The 13,001-nt window shown below is 46.4% G+C and overlaps 1 long non-coding RNA gene across 2 annotated transcripts in view; it reads left to right on the top strand.

Moving 5' to 3' along the window:
* The first annotated feature begins 10,167 nt into the window (after window positions 1–10,167).
* Window positions 10,168–13,001, top strand: part of LOC115095961 — a 148,939-nt gene continuing 146,105 nt past the window's right edge. For both annotated transcript variants that reach the window (XR_003857922.1, XR_003857923.1), the window contains exon 1: window positions 10,168–10,400. This is a non-coding gene — a long non-coding RNA (uncharacterized LOC115095961). The remainder of the gene's footprint in view (window positions 10,401–13,001) is intronic.

The raw sequence follows: 13,001 nt of genomic DNA on the forward strand, positions 1-13,001 counted from the left end.
TTAACAGGAAGTGTAAACGTCTTTATTATTTCCCAGGATACCCCTGGTGCGCCGTAATCTTATTAACAATTTTAGCCGAACATTACACTCCACATCAAATCTTCCTATTTCTCCATTGCAAACATTTTCAAATACTGGTAAGCAACGGAGTATTTCTGAATAGAGGTAATGAGTGCAGTGTTATATTTTATTTATAGTCCACACTTCAAAGTGGATTACATTCAGGTATTAAAGGGATTTCTCTATCCCCAGAGGGCTTAAAATCTAACAACTAGATAGATGTATCAAGCCACGATGTTTTATCGTGGAAGGGTTTTCACTATCATGGGGGAGGGAGGTGCTGCCACCATAGTGGGCCCCTCCCCCACCCCCCAAAAAAAAAACATTGCAGCTTGATGGCTCTTTGTTTTGTCTCTTGGCAAAACACTGCAGGACAAAACAACATGGCTAGCAACGCTGAAGAAGCCATGGCGGCCCCAATCTCAAGGGACCACCATCGCCCTAAAGGGCTGACTGTTAAAAAATTGCCTGCAAAAAAATAAAGTTCAGTGGGGGGGGGGGGGGGGGGGGGGAGTCAAGGCTGATCCTGGCTCAACCTAGGGACACCCCCAAGTATTAAAAAAAATTAAGTTTGCACGTGGCAATGGATGGGGCAGGTTGGCGCCATTTTGAAACATGGTGCTGACCGGTGCTAGAGGTGCCCCAGGCTCCATCGTAGGATCCACATCAGGTTTTTGGGGCTTGGGAGTATGGGAGAGGGGTCATGGGAGGCTGGGGGAGTTCCCACTAACTAGCAATGCATTTTTAATACATTGGGGGATAGGAGGCACTATACCCCCAATCATTTGGGAGTATTATTTTGGTGGAAAGGAGGCCTGTCTCAGCCTTCATGTCTTTGGAAAGGGGGAGGGGTACTCTTTATTGATTACAGAGCTTGGGGTGGGGGTGGGGAATCTGTCACTGCGTGTGAACTTAATTCTTTTTTTGACACTTGGGAGTGTCAGGGGTGACTCGAGTGGTGGACCTGGATTGAACCAGGGTTCAGCCTTGACCCCCACTCAACTCTATCTTTTTTGCCAGGCAATTTTTATTTTTGCATGGCCCTGCAAATGTAACATGGAAGCCTTGGGACCCATGTTAGGCTCTTACATTACATTTAACGAAACCCAGGGAGGAGGTGTTAATTTATCATGGGGGACCACTTTCTTGGTCAGCCGTGATAAATTATTAACATAGAAAATTCATGCATGCATGCAGATTGCATACAATGCAGCTCATTGCAATAGGGGAGTGACTCTGGGCAGGGCTATGCAAAATATTGCTGTGATAGGCTTCTATCATGCAATAAACAGTGGATAAGTTCTTGGAGAAGTCCATTACCTGCTATTAATTGAGTTAACTTAGAAATCAGCCACTGCTATTATTAGCAACAGTAGCATGGGATAGACTTAGTTTTGGGATACTTGCCAGGTTCTTATGGCCTGGATTGGCCACTGTTGGAAACAGGATGCTGGGCTTTATAGACCCTTGGTCTGACCCAGTATGGCATGTTCTTAATATTTATTAGAGCCCTATTGCAGCTTGATGCAACTCCCTGAGGCAAAGTGACTTGCCCAAAGTCACAAGGAGCACAGTAAGAACATAAGAACATGCCATACTGGGTCAGACCAAGGGTCCATCAAGCCCAGCATCCTGTTTCCAACAGTGGCCAGTCCAGGCCGTAAGAATCTGGCAAGTACCCAAAAACTAAGTCTATTCCATGTTACTGTTGCTAGTAATAGCAGTGGGATTTGAATGCTGGTTTGTGGGCCACTGCTCTAACCACTGAGCTACTATTCTGTTCCAACTGTCCGTCTCCAGTCTGTGACAGCAATCCAGACTATTCATGGGTTTCACTCTTTGGCCTGATATGCATACCTGGGAATTTTTGAGATTGCTGTTGATTAGCCGGGGGGGGGGGGGGGGGGAAGAGGAGAGATTAATGTGTATTTGTAACCCCTTCACTGTTGATTAGACTGGTTTAAGGGGCCACACAGTTCCCAGGATGTTATCACAGTCCCAAATCTCCATTTCACGCGTCCATCGCATCACAAACGTAGCTCCTGGGATGCTGGGGTTCACCGGCAGAGAGGAGCTTTAGACCTCCGGGGCCCTTAGTGCAGAGGTGGGAATCAGCCACACAGTCATTCAGTCTCGCCCCAATCACAGTCACTGATCAAATAAATAGCACTCGCTGGTAGAAGAGTCCTCTTGAAGTGGGCAATGCAGCAAGGCAAAGAGTCAGACGTGGTGTTCAACGCGAAAGAATTTACTTAAGCTTGTAAAACAAAATTTGGTTTAAGATTGCAGCATACAAAAGTCATAACTCTAAAAGCCACTGTCTCTTTATCCATGGTGCATGTTCTTATAGTCCAGTGTCCAGGAAAAAAACTCCTCCCTGTAAAGGGTGAGGAAATGCTCTCCTTCCTCTACCATGTGCTGGAGGGAAAAGTCCCAAACCCTCTGACTCCAAACTGGCACGAAACCTGATCTTCAAACCCACTCATATCTATCCCACTGTTTACTGGTTGCAGGGAAACTCCAGCCCTTCCAACAAGAGTGAGTCGGCCCTTGTGTGACCAACCCTTTGCTTTGTCACTAGGTCCCTTACCATCTGGACTAGTAGCAGCATGGGATTTTCCATTCTCTTTCAGTCTCTCCACTGAGCTGACTGCGATTGGCTGCCCCAGGGGCATAAGGCGGAGTTTGAGGAGTACAGAGTGCGGTCATTTTGAGTTAGAGGTTGAGGAGCAAGGAACTGGTTTTTGTTTTCTCCCTGCTGAGCCTGGCCCACTAACCCAGCTTGGTGTTTTTCTTGCGTTCAGAGGAGATCCCTTCTCAGTGCACTCCCTGTCTGAGAGGGTCTGCCTCCCTTTTGTAGAGAGTAAGGATTTTGTAGTTTTTGATAAGTTTTTTCTTATTGTGGGGAACATCCTGTGCCTTGGGAAAGGAGCAACCCCCTCTAATCCTGATTGCAGGGGATGGAGACCTGTGAGCAACCCCCTCTACCCCATAGAGGAAGCAAGTCGACAGCACTACCCAGCGTGAGATATTTGGGATAAAGACTTTTAGATTTCTCCCCTTTTTGTTCATGTGGAGGGTTTTTGTGTCCCCCACCCTGCACAACCTGGTATAGGAGACAGTTGGAAGCTAAACTGGAACATCTGGCCTCTCTCCCTGAAAGGTCCATCAAGGTTTTACCATCAAGCCTTGGGAGATTCCCAATCGAATCTCCACCCCAAAGAGATTGGGACACAAGCTGTGGGCGTCAGACTGAAATTTGGACTCCGGTAGGATCTTTTCGTGGTGTGGGGCTTCCCCATAGGATTCCCCCTCTACTGGGTTGTCACACAGATGAGTAGAAAGTGGCATGCTCCCTCCCAGGAGCTTGAGAGATGGACACCAGCGTCCCAGCAGAGACCCCGTGTAAATAGTTCAACTGTACAGTTTCATTTGCTAAATGTTTGTGGGACAGTGATTGAGCTTATGGAAATAATCAGTAAATATGGTTTCAACACCCAGTCTGAGTCCCGCCTGATTGTCCTTGAGGAGAACACCACATCAGAAAGAAATACACCCATCAGGAGGGACTCTCCGTCACGCGGGCCACAGAAAGTTTCCTCTCCCCCCACTGAAAGTGCTCATTCCCTGGGAAATGCAGGAAGGAGGGGGGGGGGGGGGAGGATGCAAGAGCAGCCCTGACCCATAAATACTTTGATGGCCCTAGGGCAGGGGTGGGCAATTCCGGTCCTTGAGGGCTGAAAACCAGTCGGGTGTTCAGGATATCCTTAATGAATATGCATGAGAGAGACCTGCATACACACTGCCTCAGTTGTATGCAAATCTATTTCATGCATATTCATTAGGGGTATCCTGAAAACCCGACTGGTTTGCAGCCCTCGAGGACCGGACTTGCCCACCTCTGCCCTAGGAGAACCACCAACACCCCAGCAAAGAGTTACACTTGTGTCAGGAATTGGTCAAAATGTGAAAAATACGGATCATCCATAAAGCAAAAAATAATCTCACATCTCTCCACTTATCTACCCAACTCAGACCTCATACTTCCTCTAGACCGATTAGGAGTGCCTACAGGCACTCCTAACCAGTCTAGAGCCCCTCAAGTGAAAACTGCCCTCAGAAAACGTGCCATATCGACAGCAGGACCCCACCAATGGAATGCGTTGCCCCCAGACAAGAAGCTTGCCCATCTGCTTTCAAAAAGAAACTTAAAACATGGCTATTCAGCCAAGCCTTCCCGGCCACGTAATTCTTCCTCACTTGCAACTTCTCTCTCTCTCTCAAGTAAACTTTCCATGCGGATACCACTACCCAGTTTGTTATCTCCGTTGTTTTATCCAGTTCTCATCCCATCCACTCTGAGATGATTTGTATTTAAGTTATTTTATAAGATTTATGTTATGTTATGATCCGTTTTAATGTTAAAAGCCATCTCTGTTCTTTGTATCACCCTGAGCGAATGTTTTTGTTGTATTGTAAACCGTTGTGATATGTATTTTTTACATGAACGTCGGTATAGAAAAGCAAAAAATAAATAAATAAATAAATAAATAAATCTCTTCCAAAAATCTGCAGAAATCTTCAACTACTGCTAACTGATTAGCTATGAGGTCTACCAAGAGACACCACTTCCAAAAATCTCTGCCACTCTCATCCCCATTCTTAGGAGATCTCACAGAGGACCCCTTTCAGCAGGCTCAAGAAACAATACATAGGTTAGACTGTGTCCACCTTGAAAGGGAAACGGCTCAAAAGGATCTCACAAATTGAAAACCCAGAAGCCCAGCAAGGATGCAAGGCCCCGTCAGATACCATATGTGTATCATGCAAACATGAAAACCTATCCAGCCTGCAAATCCACACCAGCTATTCATCTTTACAATCTCTACCTCTCCCTCCGAGATCCTTGCTGCTTTTCCCATGCCTTCTTGAATTCAGAGACTGTCTTTGTCTATTCCATGCATCCACTATCCTTTCTGTAAAGAAATATTTCCTTAGATTACTCCTCCTGAGTCTTCCCCTTTTCACCCTCATCCTATCAAATTCTCTGTTCCACCCCCTCCCTGCTAATCTCACGCTTGCCACCACCACTTTTTCTTCCCTCCAGGGATGACCCCCCCAGCTCTCTTTTCCTTTCTCCCTCCCTGATCCCCAACACCCTCCTTCCTACCATAAATCGCAGATCACCAACTGGTGCACCCTTACTCTAACCAGGGCTGGATTAAAGGAGGGCGCCAACCAATAGGGTGCTGAAACCTCACCAACCTCCATCTGGCTCCTCCTGCTGCCGCTTATGCTGATGATCTTTCACTTCGTGCAGTCTGGTGGAGGCTACCAGTGTCAGAGAGAGAGGCTGGGGGACGCCAAATTACATGGGGGGGGGGGGGGGTGCTGAATTACTAACCTGCCCCGGGTCCCATCGTGTCTCACTCCATCTATGACCCTGCCGTCGGCTGAATCCTAAATCCTGGAATAATAGCTGCAGTTTCTCTTTACGCGCTGCCTGCAGTGTGTGTTTTCCAGGCTTACTTCTCCCCTCCCTGCAAGCTTCCAGAGCTTTTAAATGTTTCCCCTGACGCACGGCAATTGATGCAAATTTCCCGAGTCTCCGGGGAAAATCAGGAGAGTTCCCAGATGTGCAGATGAGGTGATCATGACTTTCTGCGGGCTGCTGATCTGAGCAGACTCCAAGGCGCTTGATGGGTCAGGTGCAACCTCTTGGACAAGTACAAGATCTGCGTCATCAGTGATAGGCTGTGCATGCAGGTGACTGCACCTCGTTAATGTGATGCCTGGGGCCCGAAGCAAGCTTAAAAACATTTTTTTTTGACCAATCACACAATATAGGCTTTTTTGTTAAACATTTCCAAAATATCAATTTTTATAATACTTGTTATTCAGGTCTTTTGTTTTATTCACTATCTAGAGGACAAAGAAGGGGCCTATTCACCAAGATGTAATAACACGGCATCATAAGTTAAACACTAGATTTGGCATTTAACACATGTTAAAACTGTTAACGAGCGTTACCAATAGTGCACCGAAAACGTGGTGCAACTTGAAGAAAATATTAATGAGCTGCATCACATTCAAATGCATGCAAAGAACCTCATTAATATAAAAAGAGTTTAACACAGATTGTGATAAACCTCACAATGCACATTAAGCCAAGGAAAGTTAACTACACCTCAAGAGGTATAATGAACTTTCCATAAGAGTCTTGGCCAGCTAACATGCCCACCAATGCTTTTGGGCCCTCTCCCCAATATGTTAAAGGGGACTATTATCCCCTAGTTTAATCCCTTCCCCCCCCCCCCAAAAAAAAAAAAATCATCCTGCTCCTCCTCCTATAATCTCTGACATATCATCCCCCGAAAGATCCCCCAAGCTTCCCAACGGAGCCACCCTCACCCCCCCCCCCCCCCCCGTGGCCCTGCCCCCCGGTATAAAGTCCACCCCAAGTCAATATATCGCAGAATCTCTATTCACAGGCCTGGATTGGTCAAAAGGCACACTAGGCCTGTGCCTAGGGTGGCAAAAATCATGGGGGGGGCAACAGGCTGGCTGAAGCTTTGCTGCCTTACAGCCGTGCTAAATCTCATTCAGCAGAGAACAGCTCTCCGCTTCCTGATCCAGCACCTTCCAGGCAACTTGCAGGGAACAGGAGAGGAGGGGGTGAGCCTGGAGCAGACGAGGCAAAGTGGATTATTTTGAAGAGCTTAGGAGGGACTGAGTGGGGATGACAAGGGATCAGCTGGAGGGTGTGGGTCTGTGTGTGTGAGAGAGAAGGGAATGGGGGAGGGAGGCAGAGTTTTTGTGTGTGACAGGGAAGGGATTGATGTTGGGTGTGTGCGTATGTCTGTGTCAGCTTGGATGAGAGGTTAGAGAAGGGAATGCAAGGGAGAGCAAAGCTGGAGCATGGGAGGGACATCTGCCACCTCCCCACCCCCATGCCAATTCACATCCCCTCTCCTTTGATCTTGGAGTCTATCCCCTAGACCCAGGACCCTCCAATTTCTCCTACCTCTCCCTTCTCCCCAGATCCTGGAACCCACCTCAACCCCTCCTACTCCTTCTCATTCTATAATCCCAGAATTTCCCTCTCTCTCCCTTCTCTCTTTCCATCTCAGATTTCTGATCTCTCCACCCTTTCACACTTCCCCGTCTTCCATCTCCAGTCCTCCTTCCTTCTCCTCCCCCCCATTCCTAGACGTCCTCCCTTCCTTTCCAAATCCCTGAGATCTCTTCCTTGCACCAGATACTTGATTTCCCTTTTTCTAACCAAAATGAAAGGAAAATAAATGTTACAGGCACAAGCAAGACTGATAATGTAATATAAAAGATGGAAATGTTTATCAACGCACTGCAGAATTTTCACATTCCTGCCACAGAATCTTAACCCTGAACTGCAGCTGGAAACTCTGGGGGAGGTGGCACAGCAGCACCATCTGTGCCTAGGGGGGCAAAATCCTAAATCCAGTCTCAAAATCAACGAGATGTCAATAGACACAACCATAACACAAAGGGGTGGTTTTTCAAAATCCCGCGCGTGCGTCCATATGCGCGCGGTTCCCGGCACGCCCACGTGGCCGCTGCGATTTTATAACAAGCGCGTGTCACCGCACGCATGTAATAAAATATGATTCCCGTGCGCATATGCGCGCCGGAGTTTAACATCCGTGCATGCAGGTGCGGGCGGGTGGCGTCTCACATGCGCGGGGGGGGGATTTTAAAAAACAACGCACTGCGACGTGAGTGGTCCTTTCCCAGTTCCCTCCCAATCCAATCCAATTAAGGAGCTGACTGGGAGGGAACTTTCCTATCCTGCTAACTACCCTTCCTACCTTTTCCCCTCTCCTCTCCTCCCCGACCCCCTAACCCCTACCTATCTAGACTAATTTTTTTTTGTTTTTCAAATTACTTCCTCTTTGGAGGAGAAGTAAGTTCTGTGTGCTGGCCACCTGCCAGCGCGTGCTTCCTCCAGACAGCATCTAATGGCGCTGTCCTGGCCGGCCCTCGGCCCGCCCCTTTTGGCTCTGCCGGCACTTCTGCGCGTAACGGCAGATACGCGTGTGGCCAGGCCGTTCCTAAAATGCACCCGGCGTGCGCACAGCCCGGCCATGCGTGTATTTGCTGGGATTTGCGCACGCGGCCTTTTGAAAATTTGGGCGAAAGTGTATATAAGACCATCACATAAAAGACGTTGTAATCCACTTGTTTTTTGAATCAATGTTCAGGTCTATCCTAGACCAATTATTATAAACTAAGGCGTGGTCTAGGATAGACCTGAACATTGATTCCATTTTAATTTATGGTGCCAGTGGGACAGGAGTTACTAGAGTTTGCTTCTGTCATAAGGGGGTATGGAGGCTCCTGAGATGAGTAAGAGGAAGTCTGAGGTGAGGAGGGCTTGGAGAGTCTTTGCATAAGAGAAGATTTTGGAACATTTTGAGTTGGGACCCATACCCAGCAATGGGGCTACCAGTGGAGCTCGTATTGAGGGAGTTGGGGATCTAATTGGGGGATATGGATTATGGGGGGTTGTGCCAGAGGCAGTGTGTAACTCGAAGCTAACTGGCCCTTTAAAAAATCACAGGCCAAGGGGGATGCAAACACACATTTCCATGGCCAAGAACTTATGGGTCTTATGACATCCACAAGTTCCCACTCACAAAATGCAACATGAATTAAACCATGGTACTCGTTTATTTATTTATTTATTTATTTATTTAAGCATTTTATATACCGTCATTCTTAATAAAGATGACAGTGGTTCACAAGAGACATTCATAGATCATGGCTATTAGAAAGTTTAAGGAGACATTCATAATATGGATCTATAGATTCATGGGTCAGTTCAATACGTTCATGTATTGAACTCATGTATTATTACAATTTAATAAACAGCACTTTATTTGTCTACTTTATTTATTCATTTATTGATTGATTTATTTGATGTGAGTTTATTACTTTTTGTAATTGTCACTGGTTGCCACATGACCTACTGACAGTTCTCTGGAACACACAGCTTAGAACCAGCCACTTGCAGTAAAAAGCAACTTTATTCCATGCATCGGTCTGCACTTCACACATAACTTTCAGTTCCTTTCCTGAGATACCAGCCGCCCCACCCCCAATAAGATTCCACGGTAGTCGCTCACAGGTCAGCCCAATTCCCCAGGGCCATTTAAAACCTGCTTCCCTTTGCAGATCCAAAATCTGTAGCCGAAAACTGTGGGCATCTCTACATCTGGGTCTGGGTGAGCGCTCTCTCCTGGCTCCCCGTCTGGCTCTGTTTTCTTCATCTCTGAAAGGCAGTGTTCTCTCCCTTAAAAAGCAAATTCTTTCACCGCACAGGTGTAATTAGCCTCAGCCGCGTCTCCCGGTTACTAACACACCTTTCTGTGCAGTTGCCAGCCGAAGGGCAGTAAGCAGGGTGCTCTGCCACCCCCGGCCCCCTCTCATACCCTTCTTATTCGTTTTTGAGTCACCCATCCTTTTTTTTTTTCCCTTAGTTGGGTTCCTCTAGTTTAGGGTAGGTTTACGTTGGTTTCTTCTCTAAGTTTAGTTTTTCCTCTGTTAGGGACCAGCGGGCAGGCCTATTAGACCATGAGCTTCGGGGTCACGCCTTGGACAAGCCTCTCTAGCCAGGGATACGGCTCCCTATCCCCTCCCCCCCACCACCACCATTTTTTCCATGGGAATCCTGATACCCCCTCTTCTAAGGGAATCCTCACACTCCCCATTCCTAGGGGAATCCTGAAAGCTCTCCTATTTCCCCCATCCCTCAGAGGACAGCAAGTGCTTCCTGTAAGACAGCGCCTGGCAAATATTCAAAAAAGGAAAACTGGGACCGGATCCTGTTTATAGGTTTTGGATTTCTTTGCTTTTGGCTTTAAGGGTGCGTCTCAATTGTAGTACTGGCTATTAGTGTGCCAGAAGGCACAGGCATTCCTTGGTTCTCCCAGGAGGGGGAGCTGAAGTTTCCAGAGGGTAAAGATCTACACGGGGAGGCCTGCCTTCAGCAGCCCCGCCCTGAAGATGGGCTGCAAATAGGCCTTTCTGTGGCTGCTAACTTCATCCTAATTGATTGTCCAGGATCTCCAAACTACATTTCCCAGCAGCCCTGTGCTTCCTGTTTCTTTTGGCTTTACAATACCCTAGCCAACTGTTGTTCGCTTTTTCTTTCTGCCATAAGGCAGTGTTCTCTCTGGGACTCCCTTTAGAGCTCCCTCTGTCTTCTGGACTATCTACCTGCCCTCTGTCTCTTCAGGCTGTTCTGACTGTGCAAAACCCCTGTTTCAGCACCGTAATTTTAAACTAATTGCTTAATTTTTAATGTAAGTATGTTATTTTTATATTTATATGGATTGTTTGTATTATGTTGTATGTCTTTGTAAATCGCTGCAGGGTCCCGATTAGCCGTGTTTGCTAAATTTGAATAAATAAACAAACATGCTATTTTGACGCAGCACAGTAATGAGATTTGCCGTGAATCAAGCCCTTAATCCCGCAGTTCAACCATTAAAGCCACACAGAGCTTAAAATATTTTAGCGTTAAAAAAAAAATGGGCTCAGCAAAGTTCAGTCAGAGAACATTTCTGCATACCAAACTAATCTCAATCAAAGCTTTCACTCTAGCTGAACATTGTAATCAAGAGACAAAATGTTCTTAGTTTGTGAACTTCCAAATAAGAGTGTGCATGGAGTCTGGATCTGGTACTTTACTGGCAATGAGGCTCTGCACCATTGGCTACAATCTGAGGGTTTCTATAAAATCACTGGGAAACCATTAGGCAGTTGTGGAAAACCCATAGGGCCGGATTTTCAAAAGGTTACGCGCGTAAATCCAGCGGATTTCACACGGAGCTGGCCGTAAGCGGTTATGTAATGCCCTGCACTGTGTACGATAATAGGCAGAATTGCATTTGCCAGAAAAATAGAGGAACAGATTGAATGCAAAGGGAAGGATAGGGGTGGGTGCAACGTTCTGTGATGGGAGCATATTTGCAAACTTTTAAAATGTATTTTAGCATCAGCTATATTTCCATGTTGCTGCAGGAAGATAGTTTTAGATTAGATCATACGCAGTTAACACGGTGGCATCGGGATCACCCGGTGTTGCGCTTTTGCATTTATTAAAACAAAGATGTAATCTAATGTGGGAAGGTGTGTGCATTTGCATCGCTGGGTTTCCGTGCACAGAAGGAATCGGAGGTTATGCGGTATGATGTGCTGTAAAAATGTAGAGAAAGAGTCACTGCACTTGTAGGCTGGCATTGCCAGCTTCATCGGCTTGGAAACACTAATTATGTTACGGTTGATTTTTTTTACGTCTCACATGTTACTGTAGAAAATCACTAACGGCCTAGATAATATGACCTTTGAGGATAGGCTAAAGGAGCTGGGTTTATTAAGCCTAGAGAAACAGGTAACTTGATAGCTTTTTTTTTTCAAGTACAAGGATGACAAGACGTAATGGGATTAAACTGCAGCAGGGGAGAGCTAGGTAAGGCAATGGGAAGAACTTGCTAACTCCATGGATAGTTAAACATTGACGTAAATTACGTTGGGAGGTGGTAGAATCTGTCACTGAAGGTTTTTAAGAGCAGGTTAGGGAAACGAGTGCCAGGGATGTTGCAAAAACCTAATGAATTCTGCAAAGAGACACGGAGATGGGCTAGGCGACCTTCAGCTCTACTTTTTTTGTGTGTGAATCTGTGCAGAAACGTCTTTAAACCAGCACCTCGGACACACTAGGGCACGATGCCCTGAGCCAGGTGCAAGGAAATAAACCAGCAGACCAAAGCAGTAAGGCGTTTCTTAGTCATTCAGGATATGCCTCTTTATTTCAGCTGTTGAGTCCTAAGATTGAAGGTTGCAAGTCAAATCTGAAAAGAGTTAAATGGAACATGTGACATGGCACCGTATCAAGTATAAAATCTTCACACAACCTCAGGAGCAAAGTTTGCAACAACTGAAAACCTTTTGATTATATTGAATCCCCTATGACTTTGAGAATTCTCACATAGCAATTGGTCATACATCCCAAATTATTGGCCATTATACACTGAAAGCAGGTCTGATTGATCAGTCATTTTCTAAAAAGACCGGAATTGGAGTAACCACACGTTAAATGCCAGCTGGAAAGGTTCTTTTTTTTTTCTTTTTAACATCAACCTTTGGGTACAGCTGAGCAGCTCAGTGGCAAGTGTCTGCGCTGCCTTGCGGAAGACCTGGGTTCACATCCTAGGTAGGTCTTCTGTCCCTCAAGTCAGCCAGGGCAGGGCAATGCTGCAGAGGAAGCACTCACAGCCCTGGAGGGAACGAAGCTTCAGTCATTGTTCAGTGCCGCTGCAGTGAGCAGAATGAGGATGCACATTATCCGGGTTCTAGGGGGACCATTGGGTTTGTGGAACCCGATCGAGACCTGTTTCTGTGATGGCTGGGTTGATTTGGAGAGAGAAGATTAAAAACAGGACACTCCCTCTCCTCAAGAGCTGAGAATGAAGGCTCAAAGTGCCAGAGCCCAAAGGGGGCGGGCTCCCGCTGAGCTGGAAACCGAAAGCCGCATTTGGATGAATCTGAATTGATCAGACTGCATAGATAATTTTGGTCTTTATCTGCTGTCAATTACTGTGAATTTGTTATCAGAGGATGTGCTCAAGCCTATTAATATAGCTCAGTTTAAATAAAAGGTTTTGACATTTCTGGAGGACAGGGCCATTCATAATTATTAGCCAGATATACTTGGGGATCACCGCCTCTTACTTTTGGGAGTGAGCAGCCATGAATGTACATTCATAATAAGATCTGCCGGATACTTCTAGGTAATCTAGACTGGCCATAGTCATAGAAAGGATGCTGGGCTCGATGGACTATTGGTCTGAACCAGCCATGGCACTTCTTATGTTCAGGGCTATCAGTGCTGCGTATAATCC

Source organism: Rhinatrema bivittatum, chromosome 7, assembly GCF_901001135.1.
Source record: "Rhinatrema bivittatum chromosome 7, aRhiBiv1.1, whole genome shotgun sequence".
In the NCBI taxonomy this organism is placed as follows: Eukaryota; Metazoa; Chordata; class Amphibia; order Gymnophiona; family Rhinatrematidae; genus Rhinatrema; species Rhinatrema bivittatum.